General features: G+C 39.6%; 1 long non-coding RNA gene across 3 annotated transcripts in view; it reads right to left on the bottom strand.

Annotated features, from left to right (window-relative positions):
- The window catches only part of LOC144048929 (uncharacterized), a 155,657-nt gene that overhangs the window by 68,989 nt on the left and 70,981 nt on the right, over window positions 1–15,687 (bottom strand). For 2 of the 3 annotated variants that reach the window (XR_013293450.1, XR_013293451.1), the window contains exon 5: window positions 10,319–10,411. This is a non-coding gene — a long non-coding RNA (uncharacterized LOC144048929). The remainder of the gene's footprint in view (window positions 1–10,318; window positions 10,412–15,687) is intronic. The other variant, XR_013293452.1, reaches the window with a different exon arrangement.

A 15,687-nucleotide genomic window follows, 5' to 3' on the forward strand; every position in this document is an offset into this window, starting at 1 on the left:
GTTAAAGTTTCATTCCGCAAGTTTTTTTTTTTTTTTTTTTTTAATGCAGCATCCCCGTTTCCTGCTTTCAAGTATTTCACCGTCATGTGGGTTGGTTGACAATCTTTTCAGCATCAGACAGACAAGTGTCCTTGAGCACTATTGATTCATAGCATGGAAAGAAGCTGTATTTACAGCGTGTGAAACAACTTTGAAGGTTGTATCTGAATTGGCTGAAAATCTTGGTTATATAGCAGTTTTATAAACGGGAAGTTTGGCGTATAGAGCAAACAGCCTGACAGATGACAATGATGTCGAAGATATGAGCGTCATCTTTTATTCAGGCTGCTCGAGATTGTGCATACTGACAGTCATTCACATGTGGGGTAGAATAGAAGCAACTAAGATCAATTCTCACAAGCCTCCGTTTGTTGTTTGGATGCAGCTGCAGTGGGGACACTTAACTTGAGTGCAGGCTGCAGTGAGGACTTGACTTGATTTTTGTTGTTGTTGTTGCTGCTTGTTAGGAAAAATAAAAACTAACTTCTGAAAGCAGGCAAGGCTTTGTCAGCCAAGTGAATGCTAAGATGCCTCTTCAATTACACATTAGCTTAAAATCCCAATTTCAATATTAAATATTAAATGCTGGGTAGCAGTTATTGGTGAAATGAAATAAATATTATCAGCAAAAGTATTGGGACACTTGGCAATTGTGCTGCCACCTAACAAACAACATACTGTAGGGATCCAGCCATCCATTTTCTTAACCGCTTGTCCTCACAAGGGTCGCTGGAGCCTATCCCAGCTGGCTTCGGGCAGTAGGCGGGGTTACACCCTGAACTGGTTGCCAGCCAATCGCAGGATTTGGAGCGTTCAATGAAGCTGACACGCATGTCTTTGGAATTTGGGAGGAAACCGGAGTGCCCGAAGAAAACCCACACAGGCACGGGTAGAACATGCAAACTCCACCCAGGAAAGCCGAAGCCCGGACTCGATACTGTAGGGATCGTTCATGCTAAATCACCTAAAAAAAATAAAAAATAATAACCAAGCAGATTTTGATTTGAATTAAACTTGGTGTCTTCCGCATATAAAATATTTTTTTCTGGAGCAACAGGTGCCTCAGTAGAACCGACCCCCCCCCCCACCCCCTAACCATTTAAGAGTACCCGTAAAGATGTCGAAATCCAAATTTAAGAAAATATGATACAAGAAAGGAAGGTACATCATCACAGTGGTCCATTTTGTACCGCCAGTTTTTGCACCGTTCAAGACTCCTTCAACATCAGTCTATCTCCGGCTGTCATTTTCTGTAACTGTCTTCACAACATCCGCCTCCAATCAACCTCCCCGTCTGCTTGCCCATCCGGTTATTTCCTGTTCTTATCTTAAGCAATATAATTGTCGGTCTCATTTATAATACATTGCTCAGACAAAGTGATGGTTGGCCAAACCATCAAATAGTTATGTGGTCGAATGTAACCGCAACCTTGAACAAGCTGTTTTTCTTCTGTCAGGGTTTCAAATTAGTATTTGTGTGTACTGTGTGTACATACACACACACATTTTTTCCCGCTTTATTTAATTGTCAACTCTTGTTTAAATATTCCTATTGTGATTTAGCACTGCCTTTCTGGTTGATTCGTAAGCGCTCCTTTTTTTTCCTTATGTATTTCAAGGCCTAATCAAGATGTAATTTTCCCTCTGCTTAGCGCATCCTACTCTGTTTTCAATGGCAGGCTGTACATTATTCAGTGTGTATAATAGATGCGCTCCATTTGCCCAAGCCACCTCTTTGGCTCATATAATCACACAGCTCATCAAGGTAATTTATCAGGAATGGTAAAAAAGATTCCTTCAAATGCAAGTCAACCTTTGCAGGCTATAGTCGAGCTGCGTCAAATAAAATTGCACCGCTGCATTTTCATTTTTTATATTGATTTGTGCGTATAAAAGACCCATTGGCCAAAACCGGGCTTTCCATAACGTAACAGATCAGGACCCATTTTTAGATCAGGGGTGAGTTCCTATCGAGTCGCCATCCCGAACCCGTGCAGAGCGTTACCATTGAGCTAAAATTCTAGGCCGCCTTCACAGCTCAGCATCTTATATGAACATTGAGGAAGTGATTATTATTATTATTTTTTAAATATATAACAATAATGACACAAACACACAAAACCTGCCCTTTTTTCCCCCTTTTTTTTTAGCTCCCTTGCACAGGTCTCAATAAAGTACATGCCCCGGAGTCTTGCCTTAATTGTCTTCAAAAATGGCACGGGCCATGAAGACAGCTTTATGGACACTGCAACTCACTTTACTCAGCCCTCATGGCACAAGTTTCCAAGTGACAGAGGTGGTTGATGAAGGAATCTTGTTTGGAGACAAGGTATTGACTTCCTCCGTGTGATCCTTCTAAAAAAAAAATAATATACAGCTTTAATCCAATTGCTGCAAGGGAACTCAGGAGAAAAGATGTCAACAGGGACGTGCGTTATGTATTATTGTTACCCTCATACTGTGATTCGCGCTGACCTCTGCCAGCTGTCTAATCCGCTGACAAAGCACCTTCCATCGCAGCCGACAGGGATGCGATGAAAAATAGTACCGGGGAAAAAAAGCATTAATCTTTATTAGGTGATTTCAAAAAAAAAAAAAGCTATAAAATCTGAAATCACATTATGTGTGTCACGAGAATCACGAAGACGATCGCTATAGCCGTTGATGTGACAAGCCTCTAAAATTATGTTTAGCCATCAAAATATAGGACGTTTTTCAAGGCATTATATTACATATTAGTGCAATGTAATTTGGAGTGAATGTTCAGATGGACGTAAAGGCAACAGTCAAGATCAAAAGCTTAGCTAGGTCGCTAGGCTATCAAGAGTTAGCATTACATATTTGATCAAATCCCTCCTGGGGGATGATGGAACAAACTCAACAAAAGAGGTGGTTTCAGTATATTTAGTTCTTTCTCAGGAACAAACAAATGTTTGCACAATAACATTAAACCTGAAACTAAACAATGTAGTAAATGTTAGCTTCCATTCTTTTTTTTTCTTTCTTTCTGGAGAGCTCAGTATTGTTAATTCGGTAATTTTACCAATTTGACATGTCATCATCATTGCTCTCTTTTTTTTTTTTAATGATTATTATTTTTTTTGTATGTGGGTGAGAATGTGTGTGTGCGTGCGTGCGTGTATTGATTAGTTCACCTAAAACCTATTAAAAAATCCCATACCGTTCACCTAAACCGAACACTTCCAGCCAGAGTCGTGAGGCCGTCAGGAGACCCGAGGAAGGACCAAAGAAAAGAAAGGAAAGCTGCCATTCTTAACTTCACAAGACTAGCCAGATTTGTTGCGAGTCACCTGTTGCTATAAGTGTCTTTAAATATGTTAGCAGACGCTAACCTGGTCATCATGATATTGAAAGGGCAAAAAAAATAAAATAAGTATAAGCTAACCTTTGAATTCAGATGAACCTCGTAATGTCATAACTGATGATGATGATGATGAACCTTTTTCATAGACATGATATGGAGAAATAAACTCTTTCTGTGTTGACTAGTTGCTATTATTGATCATTCAGCCTCCGAACCAGACACATTGCTGCAAATGCCACCTTCAGCTCGAGACGAGACGGGTATTCATCATCCAAGGTTAGTGTGACAACTGCGATGACCTGCCTGACTATGTACCTTTGTCTAGTCTTTATAAAGTACCTAAAAAGCTATATTTGATTAAAAGTATCTCAGCAGTAAATAACTTTGGCAGAATATACATTCAGCTTGTAGAATGCTAACTGTGTAAACAAGTATCTGACATTTGATGGACATTTGTATAATTTTCTGATGTTAAATGTATTATTTGCTTCATAGTCCAACAAAAAAAAAAAATCACTTTCATCAAAATATTAAATGGTAAATAGAGGGCACTTACTGTATATAGCACTTTATCTTCATCATACGTTTACAAAGCCATTTTCACTGATCTCATTCAAACATACCGGAGTGGAGCCGACACTGAGCCAAGGAAAGGTTAAACTTTTCAGTTTAAAATAACCCGCCCAAGCCAACAGCCGAGCCCAGGATGTTGTTTTCTCTTTAGTCCCATTTGAAATAAATAAGCGGTTAAGAAAATGGATGGATGATCATTTGTTTATCCCTGCTTTTTCACCTGTTTATTTTCAATTATTACGTTTTAATTATTGTGCTTTTCTCTTAGGTTTAGAGTGTATGGTATGAATGTGAGATTGAATGTGTTGTTTGGGGGGGAAATAACATTTGCCTTTCGTGTACCTTTATTCGGATGGAAATATGTAGGTAGATATATCTTTTCTTTTTGCAAATGCTGATGGCAACTTGTTCAATAACATGCTTTTTAACATGCTGTCACACTCGGTTTTTTACAGTACTGTACCTATTTTTATTTTTTTTTATTATGAATCGTTATGAAATTACCGTATCAATGACTAAAAAACGCAACCATATTTCTATTAGATTAACATTTCTTATGTATGTGTGAAAAATGTGAAAAAATATATTTTATTATAAAACATTTAGATATTAATTGAGTTATAAAATGTGCAATTAATTTGTGATTAATCATGAGTTAGTTATTGAAGTCATGCGATTTACTACGACTGACACCTCTAATATATATATATATATATATATATATATATATATATATATATATATATATATATATATATATATATATATATATATATATATATATCAGTATGATATGTGAAAATTTTTCTCATTCTTCTTAAGGACACTAACAACAATTTTGTACTCAGCTCAATTACGGTTGTACATGACAAGCCGGAGCGTCTTCAAATCACTACATCAACGTTGCCTTCAAAGAGCTAAACATCTTGTTGAGCGATGTCAAAAAAGTTCACTGCACATTTCTCCCAAAGAGCACAAGCATCCTGATGTAACCTCCTCCCTGTGGCGTTAGTAAAAAGTCAAGTTTGATCAAATAAAAAAAATAACAGCATGGTGATTTACTCAGGCCTTGCCCTCCAGATTCCTTCCTTCCCATTTTCAATCTCTTGAATCCGGAGAGTGTTCCGTGATGCGGGCGGTAAACAAATGGACCGATGCTGAGATTCCCCTTCACTTAATGCACCTTGCAATGCAGCCGAGCCTGTGATCATCTGCTACACAACAGTGGCATTGCTAGAAGCTAACATTTTTTGAAGGGGCTTGTTGAACCCCCCGCCCCATTTTTTTTTTTTTTTTGCCAACCCCCCCGTCCACTTGCCTGAAGACACTCTGATCACTCACACTATGATCTGCTGTTTTCCCTGTCATTGATCATAGTCAGCGCCTTACTGTCCACTCAGCCATGCACTGTGTTGTGGCAGCAGCTCGTCTAGCTGTGAAATGTTATCACTCGGCCCGAGTCTTCAAGCGCGAGGATCAATGCGCTTCTACTGGGTCGCTTTAGCCTGTCATGTGCACAATGCTTTGATCGGCACGTTCATAGAGCTGTCAGCATGTCTTGTAAGGGATACCGCATGGATTCGTGTGCGGCCATGGATGAATAATAGCGCGCGTGTCGCGAGGTTATTGACCTGCGTTGACTGTTATCGTCCTGGTATATTGCTTCACTTTCTAAAAGTCATCATGTAAGTAATCCTGCAATTCTATTACAGTGGAAGGTCTAAGTCAAATATCAAAATTTATAGAAACATGGTCTACGTATATAGAATTTTTTAACCTAATTCCGGTTACTTAATTCTGTCTGTTAGCGAGAGCCACTACATCGTGATAACTTACATTGATGTTTCTGCATTTGGCAATTTATTATTATATTATATTATTAGTATGGGATTTTTTTTAATGGGCTTTAGGTGAACTGATGATTACACACACGCTCGCACGCACGCACGCACACACACACATACGCACATACACATACTCACCCACATACACAAAAAAAAGTATATATATATATATATATATATATATATATGTGTGTATATGTATATATATATATATGTATATGTATTTAAAAAAAAAAAAAACATTTATTACATTTTTTTTAATTGATTTGTTGTTTTTTAAAAAAAAAAAAAAAAAAGGAGAGCAATGATGATGTCAAATCGAATGAACAATACTGAGCTCTCCTGTAAAAAAAAAAAGGAAAAAAAAGGAAGGTCTAAGTCAAACACTATCCGTTAAGGCCTTTCACACCTTTAGGAAAGAAAACTGGGGTGTCTGAATTTATTTTATTTTTTTTAGGTGAGTCAAGTCTGAGTTTAAGAACGCGCTGTGAATCCATGCTGAATGCTTGCGTTTCAAAGAACCCCAAACAAAACAAAAAAAAAGCGAGACGCATGAAGCCAGAACATTTGCTATCAAAGTAGCACAGATGGATCCTCCATGCTGCAGCTTACCAATAATTTTTGCCTAAATCTGTTATGGCTGTTTTTTGGTGTGTGAAAAGTTACACAAAAATAAACTTCTACAAAGAACTGAAATGGGTATATGATAATAAAAAATGAATGGCAAGTGCACTTTTTAATGGTCTCCTTTTCAAATGGATGCAAAACGACAAAAATCAAGTGTGCATAAAGAAGAATATTCATAATGTCACACTCCAAACCAGTAGAGGGCAGCATACAAAAATCACCAAATGCTGTGTTTTGCATCGCTAGCATAATGATGTTTAATTAATCTTTCCGCTGCAAGTGCTATGATAATAACATCATCACTTAAACCTTAATTTGAATAGTAACTTATTCATCACTTGTTTTTTAAGGGAAACATTTTCTACCAAGCAATGAGCTAACAGCACTGATCTGAATATATGACTGGATAGCCAATAGGCTAAGACTTTTGAAGTCGCGAGGCCGCCATATTGCTCCTCCCAAGAAACCTCTCAGCATACGATCCTATGCATTTACAGTATTGAAATTGGAGAACATTTGAGACGGTACTTAGTAGAAACAGCATGATTTATGATGTATTAAATTTGTTAAACATAAACAAGAGGACTTCAGACATTTTAAAACTTCCCTCAAATACATGTATAAATGATATGCTTAGTGATGTTTACAGGAGGAAACTTGAATATTTTTTTATTCAAGAATTATAACTGGAATTCAACAAAAGATGTCTCTGACAAATCTAATATTGGGGTCGAAGGAGCTGAGCCATAAAAGAAAAAGAGGGTCTTCCAAGCAGCGCATACCGTCCACTTGTTATTTTTATGTTTTTTACTTGTTAAAGAATAGTGACCATCCCGCCATAGTCCCCCCCCCCCCCCCCATCTGCGCCCCTAACTGCCTACGAGCTGTATGTGTCTAATCTGTACCGTATAGTTCAAACAGCAGTCTGCTCGCGAGATGTGAGGAGCAAGATGGCCGCCCTGTCGCTTCAACGGCTTGCACAGGCGTGTATGCGGCTATCAAGTTATACAGACGCTCCCCTACTTACGAACATTCGAGTTGCGAACAACGGTACATACGAACATTTCTGCGCGTACAGTATGTCGAAAAATGTTTGGAAAGAAATGCTGTAAGTTCGATTTTGTATTGCGCGTAGTGCTTCTTTCCGCCGCTAATACCGACGATTGGCGCTGTGAGAGCTCATTGGAGGCTCAGCAACGTGGCGAGGAGGAGGAGGAAGAAAACGCCGGTCCCCATGAAGCAGGAAATAACTTTTGAAGCCGATTCCAGCGACGACGAAGAATCTCTCATGATATCAAATCCTCCTCTTCCTCCTCCTCCATCATCTCCTTAAGCATCGAGTACATCTTCCAAAAGTAAGTTAAACTTCATTTTATTTATCTTATTACGTACATGTACATACTGTGTGTGTGTCTCGCTCTCTCTCTCTAACATACGTAGTACAGTACAGTACTGTACGTATTCTCTCCATTTTATTAATTTTTTTTCAGTACAAACCAATGCAGGTTACTTGTACAAGCCTTAAACATACTTATATAAACCTTCAATATATTTATATAGGCTTTAAACATAAATTATAATACAAAATATAGCACTGAAGCAACTTACGAACAAATTCACCGTACGAACGATCGTCCGGAACGTAACTCGTTCGTAAGGTGGGGAGCGTCTGTACATTCAGATCAGTGGCTAACAGTCACAGCACTTTAGGACCCCTCAACGTGCCGTAGCCGTCTAAAAAAGTGCCTGACTAAAACAACAATGACAATGTTTGTAAAATTTAAATTAAATTTAAATTTATAATTGATACATAGAGTTTAATATTTAACATATTTTCATTTATTTAATTACTTTTGATGATTAACTTAGATTTTTAAAAAATACATTTTTCATAAATAATACAATTTTGCCTAAGTGAGGATGTGTGAATTGCTTTTCTAAATCGAACCACTTTGCTTCCTGCTAAAAAAACAAACATAAAAACTAAAATGATGTCATAACCCCGAAAGCAAACTGGAAGTGGGATGAAAGAAGGTTTTCGATTATTGTAGTAACATATTTCACTGCATACAAGCATATAATGTGATATTGCAAAATGTTGTGTTTTTGTCACCTGTTCATTATCGTATCAACACTTCCACTTCTCAAACACTTCTCGAAACCGCAAGACTTCACGCGTCATCAGTGAGGTCATTTGCATATAACGTAATCACACTTGGATATGTGCTTCATAAATGACTTCCTGCATGTCTCTGGCTCAATTTGTCCGATCACTAAAAGCTGGGCGCTGGCATAGAAAGGGAGTCAAGTTTGACTCCGCGATGCAAAAGAAGCAGTCCGCACGGCCAACAAAAGGACATGCCAAAGTTCCCTTTAACAGCTCGGTGAAGCCAGCCTCTGTACCCCCGAGGTCACCACCTGCCTCGGCACGGCAGCAGGAGCAGGATTAAGAGGATGGCAGGCAGGCGAGTGGCATCAGGCCAGAAATAGAAGAAACACAAATCAGCCTTTTTTTCAAGCACGCATCGAAAACACGTGCGAGAAACGTCTTTGTGTCTGGAAATCGTGCCAGGAAGTTAAGTGTGGTAGATGTCAAATATTTGCTTCAAGAAGAAATGCTTTACCCAAGAAATGTGTCACTGTATAAAACTATACGAGACTGCTCAAGTTTGTCTTTTTATCTTTTCAAAGAAAAATACCCGTGACGTTTGTTTCACGGAAGGACCGCCAGCTGCCGCGTCCCACATCTTACCCCCCAGCATCCACTTGCTTGTTAGCGTGATCGCTGTCCCTTCGGTGGCTCCGCGCATGATATCGCTTCATGCTACAATTAACTGCTGCGGGGATTGCACAGCAACAAGACTTGTCCCTTCAGCAGAGTGCCGCTACCCCCGGGGGGGGGGGGAGTTGATGTAAGGATGAGTCGGAAAGTGCAAAGAAAATAGAAATGCAAAAGGGGGAGCGGATAGAAAGTGAGAAAGAAGCGAGCAGTGTGGCATACCAATGCTTTGCACTACTTTTGTCTGAAATTTCTGGATGGGAGGGGGAAGAGGTAGAGTTTGCGCTACGAGGGTTGCTTCTGCCCCCTGCTGCAGACGACGTGTTGATGGGAGGTCATTTCAGGAGGAAGTCTTCAAATACACCCATCAAAGAAAATATATATTTTTTAATGGATAAAAAGGGATCATTTAAATATATATTCCTTTTCTCGGCTTGTTCAGCTGGTGATCGATAGTGATGTCTGAGTGAAGACGTTTGCCAGGGTCTGTAAGTTTTTAAAGGTTATAATAAGTTGTTTAACTATTCAATATTGTGCCTGTGCAATTTAATTTGCAGCTTCCTGTTGGCAGGTATTGATCACCCGTCCAGGATTTATTTTAATGATGGGTAGGATGTTTCCATATATTTTTATTCAATACATTTATGTGGGTAGAATGCTTTCAGAATTCCCACAATACTTACAGTATTCGCACAATTTAACGTTAACTCTTTGACTGCCAAAAACGTTAAATAACGTTTAGTAAAATCCTATGGAGGAGTGCCAAAGACGTTAAAAGACGTTTTTTTTTCAAAACAGAGGTGAAACTAACCATTTTCTATTGTTGATTACTGAAAAACGGAATAAGGTAGAAACAAACTTTTTTTTCTAATGAAAGATGAGAGTCCAATCTTTCATTTGGTAGTATGTGTGTTTCCATGGTCCAAACACATAATTTTCTGTGGCCCTTGAAAGATCAGTCAAAATGCTTAAATCGGCTGGCACCCACGGCATCCTTTTTCTGAAAACGTCTGGCAGTCAAAGAGTTAAATATAAACTTTTACCCATTCATTTTCAATGGGAAAGACATTGAACTTTTTCTAAGTATCACTTGCCACGCCCACTTCCATACATATAACTTAGCATCATTACCGTACCAGGTGTCATCACAAAATTCCCAATGGCCAGCATGTAGTTTTGCCTTTGTCTGAAGTCCTCTTGTATAGACTTCAGCTCACCAAGTCCCTGAAAAACATAATTGGTATTAAAAAAAAAAGAAAGAAAAGGCATCTCTGGCAAATCTTATGCATTTGGCAAATACAGTATGTGGTTTACACATTTACAGAAAATCGTTATGGCGGATCCAGTAATTATGAATCTGGAGGAAATGTGACCATCTTTAGCCTGATCCTAGATCAGTATGTCGCAGCTAGCCAATCAAAAGTATTTTTTTTTTAAATGTGCTTGAAAATGCACATCTGACATCAGACTTATTTTGAAAGACGTGTCAAAATCGAGCAGCGGTCTAGTGTCGTCACTTTCATTTTACACTTCTATGACCATTTTGAGGGTTCAAATGTAGCATGATGTCTGGAATCCATCCATCCATTTTCTTAATCGCTTGTCCTCACAAGGGTCGCGGGGGGGGGGGGGGGGCTGGAGCCTATCCCAGCTGGCTTCGGGCAGTAGGCGGGGTACACCCTGAACTGTCAATCACACCTGTGGACAATTTGGAGTGTTCAATTAGCCTGCCATGCATGTCTTTGGAATGTGGGAGGAAAACCGGAGCACCCGGAGAAAAGCCACGCAGGCACGGGTAGAACATGCAAACTCCACCCAGGAAGGCCGAAGCCCGGACTCAATCTCACATCCTCTGCAGTGGGGAGGCGGGCGTGCTAACCAGTGCAACCACCGTGCCGCCGATGTCTGTAATATTAATAAAAATTTTACGATGGTGGCAGTTTGACCCTGAAACAATGTGTTGCTATTCCCATTATTTCCTATATAAAACGACCGATATATAAATCAGAGGTGGGCAGACATTATTTTTATAGGACACTAAAATGTGCAGCTTGGATTTAATTAAGCACGTCTGTTTAATAATAATTAAAGTGTACTTTTCATGCAAATTGTGTACCAAATAACTCCCAACTTCAGCGCCACCATTTGAGAAAACTAATTGGATCCGGATTATTTGTTGATGAAGTTCGGGTGGTTAAACAGTGACTGCTTTGATTACAAAACTTTACTAGAGAACTTTAAGTGGAAAGAACTTGCTCTCTCACATACACGCGCGCAACGCAAGGTATCCACTGAATGGACACAAATGACATATGCTTCTTCCCTGCCAGCTGTTGTCTCCGTCTCGCGGGCTGCTTATCCTGATAAACAAACTCACACTCGTCTAATCGCCGCGAACAAATGACCTTTTTTTTTTTTTTTTTTTATAACCTTGTAAATCGTAAATTCCTTTGTGCAAATCACCAGCTTCCAGTTTAGCGTAAAAGGATACGTAATGTATGCGGAGACGTATATTGCAGGGGTCACAACGGAATTCATGTTTGTAAATTACAACAATATAGCGGCCCCGAGATATTCCACACGGGGGTGATTTAGCAACAATTCGTCTCGACTTTGAGAAGGTGAAAATATGAAAGCTTGAAATTGTGCGCATCCATAACAACGGGAGCGGGGTGGGGGAGGGGGAAGGGGAGGGGGAAGGGGAGGGGGACCGGAGGGACTGGCCTGCTGCCTCTGCCTACAGAATATTGGCTGTCAAGGAAAAGATATGCAATCAATCATGAGCAAAGTCACAGCCAATGTGAAGGATACCAGTTGTGCTTATAGGCCTCATGACAGTGACGGGGCATCAGTCGCATCATGTGAGACTCTGTGCTATAGATTGAGATTGATAGACTCGGAGTATGTGTGCTTTTAAAGTGCAACTGACCCGCGCATGGCCCGAAATCAGATTTAAATATGCGTGTGTGATGGGAGATTATGGCTAGACATACCCTTGCCGTTTCCTCTTTAAAAACTGCCACTTCTCAAAGCATAACATGAAAAATAGAGTCCACTGTTTGTTCGGCGCGCACACACACACGAGTCTCATATGAATAGTCTCACTATTTGTCTTGCAACTTCGACAAACCAACTCTCTCATTTGAAATTCACTTCAAGTGGGAGAAAAGGATCTGAAGCCTTGATGTTTAAGACTTTGCAGTAGCTCTCAGTTCTCCCGCTGAGGCAGTCACTTGATGCTGTTTTGCTTTGGGACATTATGGCGGTTCAGAGACAGTCGTTCAGGAACGTCTGCGGCAACAAATACCCGACCGTGTCGCCGTTTCAAAACTGCACTGTCCATGTCAGTCATGCTGCCAGTCATCCGCTCGTGACCAAAACCCATTTCGGGTTTTAATCCAGGATATACGTGGTGCGGTTTAAATCAAATCAAATCAAACTTCATTTTTATAGCCCCTTTCATACATTAACTCTTTGACTGCCAAAAACGTTAAATAACGCTTAGTAAAATCCTATGGAGGAGTGCCAAAGACGTTAAAAGACGTTTTTTTTTTTCAAAACAGAGGTGAAACCAACCCTTTTCTATTGTTGATTACTGAAAAACGGAATAAGGTAGAAAAACTATTACTAAACTTTTTTTTCTGATGAAAGATGAGAATCCAATCTTTCATTTGGTAGTATGTGTGTTTCCATAGTCCAAACACATAATTTTCTGTGGACCTTGAAAGATCAGTCAAAAATGCTTAAATCGGCTGGCACCCACGGCATCCCTTTTCTGAAAACGTCTGGCAGTCAAGGTAAGGTGCTGAACAATTAAAACATCCATAGTACAACAAAAATGATTGTGATTAATTAATTAAAGTCATGCGATTAAAGGTATACTTGACTCATTGAGCCATTTTCAGCAACAAAAAGTTATTTTGTCCAGAATTAATTTAATACCTTTTCTGAGCTGAGTAAGTAGGTAACGATCATGGCTCAGTTTGCTGACCAAACCCAGAAAACAGGTGAGCCCTGATTGGTCGTTGCCTACTTCCTCAGCACAGGTGATGTCATCTTCAGTTGACAGCAAATGGAAAAAATTTTTTCAAAGGTATTCATTGTAAACAAAAAATAATGTAGTTATCAAATTTATTAAGGACACAATATTAACTTTTTACTGCTGAAAATGGCACAATTAGTCAAGTATCCCAAGTATTAATAATAAAAATGTAATCGAACTTTCTTAATTTTGTCATTTTTACAGCACTCCACTTTGATCCTCGTTGAGTCCAGCGATAGATTTCTCCAGATTTAGATATGATCGGATACTTACAGCATTTATCAAGCATGTGCAAAGCTGCCCTGTGCAAACACAGCCGACATGCAAAAATCACCATTGTGTGTTTTGCAGCCCTGACAAAGAACATCATGTATGCGCAAATCCGTGGACATTGTCAGCTGGCACATCTTGAGCGTTGAACCGTAATCCCAAAAGCCAATGTGGATTTTGAGCGGCAACATTGGGAAAGTTGTTTCTCAAACATCTTGTCAGACTAAATCAATAGAGATTGTTCTTTACCGTTTTCATTACATTTTCATCAATGTGGTAAAAAAAAAAGAAAATAAACTGCGTACATCCATTATTCAAAGCTCTCAATAGGACTAGTTGGCAGCATCAGTAACACCCCCTGAAGCTGTTAATTAGTAACCTGAACATATAACTAATAAACAGGCTTCACCTGGTGTTTTGTAGGGGCTGGTTTCTGCGTTGATTCATTTGAATTACGAGTGTTTGCTCCGCTGGGACATTCGATCCGTCCAGGGTGACACCATGGGTGGCCATCATTCTTATGGTTCTTTGATGCAGGGATAATTTATAATCGAGACTTGAGAGAATCTAAAATGATTCTACGATGACTCGAGGTCGAAGTATACAGTAGTATGAGGTATGGATTTTTAACAACAATTCGATTCTTGTGAGATTGGAGCGAGAGTGGCGAGAACCTGCGAAATTGTGAAAAATCCGAAATTTCAAGATGTCATTTGACTAACGCTTAATAAATTTCAGGGTTGATTTGGGGGTGGAATAAAATTGGGTCTGTTCCGGCCTTAAAAGTGATTGGTGGCATTTAGAATTTAACTTTAGATTAGCATCTCAGGGCGGCACAGTGGCTAACTGGTTAGCACGTCCGCCTCTCAGTGCAGAGGACGTGAAACTGGGTGGAGTTTGCATGTTCTTCCCGTGCTTGCGTGTTTTTTTTGTTTTTTTTTGCGTGGGTTTTCTCCGGGTACTCCGGTTTCCTCCCTACATTGCAAAGACATGCATGTCAGGTTAATTGAACAGTCCAAATTGTCCGTAGGTGTGATTGTGAGTGTGGATGGTTGTTTGTCTCTGAGTGCCCGTTCAGGGTGTACCCCGCCTACTGCCCGTAGCCACCTGGGATAGGCTCCAGTACCCCCCCCCCCCCCCCCCCGCGACCCTTGTGAGGACAAGCGGTTAAAGAAATGGATTAGCATCCAATTAGTAGCAATCGATCAAGATGCAACAGAGTCGCATAAAAGTTCTGGGTGGGTCATTTATTTTTTTGCTTTTCCATTTTCCGATCTTTTGCAATAAAATAGGTATCACAAAAAAATGACCACTTATTATTTCAGCCGACAACACTAAGTTGAAAGAGGATTGATACTGTAGACCTTAGTCTTGATGATTTACAGCCAGCCCGAGAACTCAAAGAATCACACGTCTTTGATGTTTGCGCACTCATTCCCATCTTCGGCACTGTGGGTGTGTCCGAAGTCTGGACAGGAGATGAAAAGAGCACAAGCTCAGGTGCATAAAAAAAAACGACTTCACCATGAACGGGAATTTATAGTCCTATGTGCATAAAATTACATGTACACTATATGTGTGTGATAAAATGACCTTTTTTGAAGCATTTTTATTGTGAAGCTTTGAATGAACGCATTCATCCACAAAGTTTATGAATAATCTATTTGTGCATCCATGATTTTGTCATATGTTCGCATCTTCTTATTCAGATAAACATGTGTCAGCTGTTTGAGTTTCCTGACAAAAAGTTCTCCGATTTGGCAGAATAGAAACAAACTGCACACCATCTAATCAATACTGCCCCTTTGTTTATTGGAGCAGACAGGTCTTGCAAAAAAAAAAAAAAGGCAAAGACGACCAGTTTTTCCAAGCGCAACCTTGATGTGCTTTTGTCAAGACAGCATGCTGGATGAAGAGAATGTCTCTTTTGTTGTCGTTTGATTTGAGGAGCAGCTGCAGGCCCAAATGTGTCCTACTTTTTGGTTTACCTTTTCCTCTCCCGCTGGTTGCTGAGATATTACAAGACAAGATTTAAATATAGCAAGTGCCGATTCCTGTAAGGGATAGCGTTGAGTTTAGTGTGAATTTTGACTCATTTGTTCTTCTGTCCAGGTAGTAGAGAAATAATAAATAAGCAATCATATAAAGTTATACCAACTATGAGAAATTGTTGGGAAAAAATGGTGTG

This window comes from Vanacampus margaritifer, chromosome 3 (assembly GCF_051991255.1).
Source record: "Vanacampus margaritifer isolate UIUO_Vmar chromosome 3, RoL_Vmar_1.0, whole genome shotgun sequence".
In the NCBI taxonomy this organism is placed as follows: Eukaryota; Metazoa; Chordata; class Actinopteri; order Syngnathiformes; family Syngnathidae; genus Vanacampus; species Vanacampus margaritifer.